Genomic DNA, 6,119 nt, shown 5'->3' on the forward strand with positions numbered 1-6,119 from the left:
GCAAAACATACAAAGGAATCGAAATTGCGTTTCCCTCTATCCCACGGTACAACAAGACATTTTAACCAATTGGGGTCCACAACAACATAACATTCAAGTAAACAGTAATAAAAGTAAAATAAAGAAGAATATGTACAATGAGGAAATAAGCAGCAAAAATTTGAGTTAAGAAAGTGCAATCTATCATCAGTTGACAGTCAAGGTAATGTGCAAAGTCAGCGGTAGCATGTGTGCCGGTTATGTAGGAGCACAGAATGTGTCCCAAGTGTTTTCAGGACAACAAAAAGTGTGCAATGTGTGCAAGTGGAGTAGTGCAAGGCAAGGCAGCCATTTTGGGTCCAAGTCCAGGATATTTATATAACTGAGGGTAGAGGGGGAGAGAGTTCAGCCTCCTAACAGCCTGTGTATGAAGCTGTTTGTGAGTCTGGTGGGTGCGGGAGCGCAGGCTTCTGTACCTCTCCCAAGGGCAGTTGGTCAAACATATTGTGACGGGGTGACTTGCATCACTCACAATTGTGGTGGCCTTGCGGTGAGGTGGGAGGTTAAATGTCCTTCAGGGAGGGGAGTGAGCACCAATGATTCTTCCAGCTGTGTTCACTATGCGCTGCAGGGCTCTCCTGTTGTATTCAGTGCAGCTTCCGCCCCACACAGCAACACAGCTGGAGAGAATGCTCTCAATGGTCCTCGATAGAACGTGGTCATGATGGCTGGTGAGCACTTACTCGCCTGAGTTTCCGCAGGAAGTACAGGCGGCGCTGAGCTTTCTTCGCCAGTGATGCAGTGTTGTGGTCCAGGAGAGGTCTTCACTGATGTGCCCCCCAGAAATTTGGTGCTGCTCACTCTCTCCACCACAGCCACCGTCGTGGTCAGTGCAGGTGTTGGATGTGACCTCATCCGAAGTCAACCACAATCTCTTAGTCTTGCTGACGTTCAGCAGGAGGTGTTGTCCTGCCACCACGTGGTCGAAGGTCGACCTCCAACCTGTATTGAGTCTCGTCATCCTTGTAATGAGACCACCAGAGTTGTGTCGTCTGCAAATTCACCATGTGGTTGTTGCTGTAGGTTGCAGTGCAGTCATGCGTCAGCAGGGTGAAGAGCAGCGGATGAGCACGCAGCCTTGAGGGGCCCCCGTGCTCAGTGTATGCTGCTTAGTGTTATTTCCACCCGTACTACTGAGCCTCTGACAGAGAATCCGTAGCCAGTTGCAGATGTAGGTACTGAGTCCCAGTTTGTCAAGTTTGCAGATGAGTTGTTGTGGTATTTTGTGTTGATGCAGAACTGAAGTCTATGAACAGCAATCTCACATATGAGTCTCTTTATCCAGGTGGGTGAGGGCTGGGGTGGAGGGTGGACAGATTGCATCCTCTGTGACCGCTTGCTCGGTAGCAAACTGAAGGGGTCCAGGGTGGGGGGGAGAATGGATTTGATGTGTGACATGACAAGCCGCTCTAAGCACTTCATGATGATGGGTGTCACTGCCACGGGGCGGTAGTCATTGAGCAGGATGGAGCCGTTTTCTTCGGCACAGGTATGATGGTGGCAGCTTTGAAGCATGATGGGACGATGGCTTCTTAGGGAGTGTTAAAGATGTCTGTGAAGACATCCTAAGCTCCTCAGGCGCAGTCCTTCAGCGCACGAACTGGAATGTTTGTCTGGGCCTGCTGCCTTCCGGGTGTTGATAGCAGCAAGTGTCTCTCACTCTGTCGGCAGGAGAGACACAGAGGCTGCTCGTGTAGGGGGAGGGTCTTCTGTGGGCAAGTGCTTTTTGGTGCTTCAAAGCGAGCAAAGAAGCGGTTCAGATTGTTGAGCAGAGATGTTGCTCTCACAGCTCTGTGGCGCGGGCTTGTAGTCCGTGATGGCCTAATGCCCTGCCATAGGCTTTGTGCATTCCTGTGCTTTGAAGTGGTGGTTATCTTGTGAGTGTGTTTGCTTTTTTGCTACCTTGATGCCACGGGACAGGTTGGCTCTCGCTGTTCTCAAGCCAGCTTCATCCCCAGCTCTGTAGCCTTGGTCTCTAGCCCTCAGCAGCTTGAGAACATCCCCGGTCAGCCATGGCTTCCAATTTGCCCGAGTCATGATGTCTTTTGTGTGGGTCACATCATCAATGCACTTGGTGATATAAGAGGTTACAGTGTCTGCATACTCCTCTACGTCTGTCCGGTTGTTGGAAGTGGCTGCCTGCTTAAACATTTCCCAGTCTGTTGTGTCAAAGCAGTCTTGAAGAGCATCAGAGGCTCCCTCAGGCCATACTTTTACCTGTTTGCGAACCGGTTTGTTTGCTTTCACTCTTTGTCTATATGCGGGCATTAGCATAACAGTGATATGGTCAGAAAGTCCAATGTGGGGGAGGGGGTGGCTTTGTATGCTCTTGTGTTTGTTGTGTAACCAGGTCCAGGATGTTGTCTCCTCTTTTGGAAAGTCAACATGCTGGTATAGCTTTGGAATAACAGTTTTAAGATCTGCATGGTTAAAATCACCAGTGTAGATGGTGAAACCGTCGGGTGTGGCCGTCTGTTGTCACTGACAGCGTGGTATAGTTCACCAAAGACCGTGTTCCTATCGCTGTTATTGCTGGTAGGGGATATTACTGCGACTAGCAGAATCACAGTACTTTCCCTTGGCAGGTAAAAAAGGACGGCATTTTATGATCTTAAAATCCGCCAGTGGTGAGCAGTGTTTGCATACTACTATACAGTGTCCCGGCACCATTCATCACGATGTAGACACAGATTCCTCCTCCTCGTGATTTTCCTCCCTTTACATGGCCCTGTCTGCTCGATAGCATGCTAGCTGCTCCAGTTGTACAGCCAGTCCGGAATGTTGTCATTTAACCAAGTCTCAGTGAAGACGAGCACACAGCATACTCACGTCGCGTTTGTTGATCTGACAGTCGTATGTATCCTTTTGTGTCCAGTGATCGTACATTTGCCGAGGAATGGATGTATGGCTAGGCGAGTTGGATTAGCCGCTAGCCGGCTGGCCCGGACGTCTCCACGCCTGCCCCTCTTTCGCTTCCTCGCACACCGCTTCCGACGCTTCTTTCCGGCGGAGGAATAGCAGGCGAGTCCGGTGTTTTCAGGCCGGAGTATTCCGATTTCCTTTAGCGTCTCTGTTGCAAAGTTCAGAACGCTGCAAACCTTGTTTTTTGCAGATTTCAGTAGAAACTGCCTGCTGTACTTGTAGTAAACGTATAAGACGAGACAACATGTAAACTTTCGGACAAACACTTTTTAAACGAACAAAGAACGAACAAAACACACCTTCGTTGGGACATAGTGAGGTCGCTGCGTGTGCACGCCCGCCTCTTGATCTATCGGATCTATTCATTATCAATTTAAGAAGTAAGGTTTTTAAAAATAAAAAATTACCCACTTCACTGTAAAAAGTCCCAAAAAGCAATCAAAACTTTTCCATCTTCAAGTGTCAGTGTATATTCCTCGTTGAATTCATTCATTCAAACCTTTATTTAACCAGGATAAAAAACTCCTTGAGATTAAAAATCTCTTTTACAGAGTGTCCTGGCAAGTGGCGCAGCACGTTTCAAATAGACAGAGACACTTACTGTAATACATAAACACACTTTCACTCAAACAACAATGTCATCATAAAAAACCAGGGTCCTAAATCAATTTAAAAACGTGACATACGACTGCCCTTCTGCAAGGTCCTTTAACAAGCCTTTAAAAGAATAAAATAGACCAATCCCTCAACGGAGGTCATTTTGAAGCTGATTCCATGCAGATGGGGCTGCAAAATTAAAAGCCTTTTGCCAAAGTCAGTGCGGGCTTTAGGGACTGTCAATAAAACCATCCTGTCGCAGGTGATATGTCCCTGCAGACCTCGGACGATGTTAGGTTTCAAATAAGAGGAAAAAGTCCTATCTGCCTTATAAATAAAAAGATGCCAGTGCTCCAACGCCGAATCGAGAGTGAAACCACCCCGACCCGAGAATACAGCAAACAGTGATAGTAAGAGATTTTAAGTTTGTGATGAATCTCAAGGCTCCATGAAACACAGTGTCCAAAGCATGAAGACACTGGGAGGTTGACTGCATGTATAAAATATCACCGTATCCAAGACAGACAAGAATGTTGCATTTACTAGTTGTTTTTTTGATTCAAATGATACAAGACTTTGATTCAAAGAAAAAACCTAACCTCAATTTTAGTTTTTTAAACTAAATCTTGCTGATATGCTTGTAAAAGACAATGATTGGTCAATGGTAATACAAAGTATTGTTAATGTGACACTTCTTCAATTTCTGTACCAGAAAGTGTACAAATGGTTGGGACATTATTCTTAGTTTATTTTCCAGAGTGAAGTCAGACTTTAGTTTTTTTAGAGTTTTAGAACCAATTTTAAAAAGCCAGATTATGTTGCAAAATTAAAAGCGGACTGTAAATTTGTGATTGCTTGACCTAAGTGGACCCAGAGCAATAGAGAACAGTGTCATCAGCGTAGTAATGATAATTTTGCATTTTTAATATTTTGCAGAGGTTGTTTGTATAAATGATAAAAAGAAGAGGCCAAGGATGAATGTTTTGTGTTGTGTTGATGGTTTCAAAGCCAATCAACGTCCACCTCTTACCCACAAAAGACTTCCTTTTCACCCCATAGTCAAATACCAGTTTTTTTTGTTAATTTTATGTCTTTTGCAAAGAACAGACTGACATCCAAACATAGCCGCTTATGGCAACGTACCTGGCTTCAGGTTTAGCCGTTTTGTTGAGTGGGTTATCAGCTAGCCAAAGCCGTTCTGTTGGGACGACATTGGCAACAACTGGCCGTTGATCAATGCACTTAGCCCACTCTGCATCTTGAAGAAGACATGAAGCCCATCTCTCCTTTGTTTGACTTCTTGTGGGATGATCTTGCCTCATGCTCTCGTCACTACGTGTCCATGGTAGTCCAAAACAACTTCATTTTTCAGGAAAGGTCTAGTATGATCACACACTTTCCCCTTGCCCTGAACATCCATTTTAAACCAGTCCAGTCCACTTCTGTGACTTTGTGACTTCAGAATGCCTTTCCCTCTGCTCATCTGAAACACTCTCCTGGGCCCCACTGAGAAAGGACATTCTTGACATCTAGACAGTTGGTGGTCCACTCCTGACTGGGCATCCAGGTCTCAAGTCTCCTTTGCGATGGTAGAAACGCCTGCAGAATGTTGCTGTGGAGAGAAGTTTCTCTCCATTTATTTACATTATTCAGGAAAGGAAACCATAACGTAATCAACTCTAAAATAAAACACCCTCTATTTTGCAAGTTCTCCCACTTAGAAATAATGGAGGGGTCTGAAATTGTCATCATAAACCAGAAATAACCTGTAAGATTTTTTTTTTAAACTATTTGTGTGATACAGCTGCAAATACTATTGAACACCTGTCTATCAGCTAGAATTCTGACCCTCAAAGACCTGTTAGTCTGGCTTTAAATGTCCACCTCTGCTGGGTTCTTCCATGACAATGACCCGAAAAGACCACAGCCAGGAGAACCAAGGGGGGGCTCTGGAAGAACCAGATCAGGTTCGGGGGGGCCTAGCCAGTCTCCCCATACTAAACCCAATAGAGAATCTTGGAGGGAGCTCCTTACAGGAAACGTTGGAGCTCTGAAATTCAAACGAAGGCTACTGTACCAAATATTAACTAGATTTTCTCAGGTGTGCAAAAACTTATTTGCAGCTGGAGTATACAAATAAATAGTTAAAAAACATAAGTTTGATTTCGTGGATTTTATTTTAGATTATGTCTCTCACAGTGGACATGCACCTCGATGACAATTTCCGACCTCTATGATTTCTAAGTGTGAGAACTTGCAAAATAGCAGGGTGTTCAAATACTTATATTCCCACTGTGTATAAATTATATATATATATATATATATATATATATATATATATTACTTTATGTATCATATATATATATATATCATAAGTAATACTGTATGTGTAATATATACTGTATGTGTATAATGTATATTCCTTGTATATGCTGTATGTATATGTATATCTGTATATGTTAGTATTTACAGTATATGTATTATATATACGATATGTATATATATATAGTATATATATAAAGGGATGTGTATATATATATAATATATATAATATATATATA

Source organism: Etheostoma spectabile, chromosome 2, assembly GCF_008692095.1.
Source record: "Etheostoma spectabile isolate EspeVRDwgs_2016 chromosome 2, UIUC_Espe_1.0, whole genome shotgun sequence".
Classification (NCBI taxonomy): domain Eukaryota; kingdom Metazoa; phylum Chordata; class Actinopteri; order Perciformes; family Percidae; genus Etheostoma; species Etheostoma spectabile.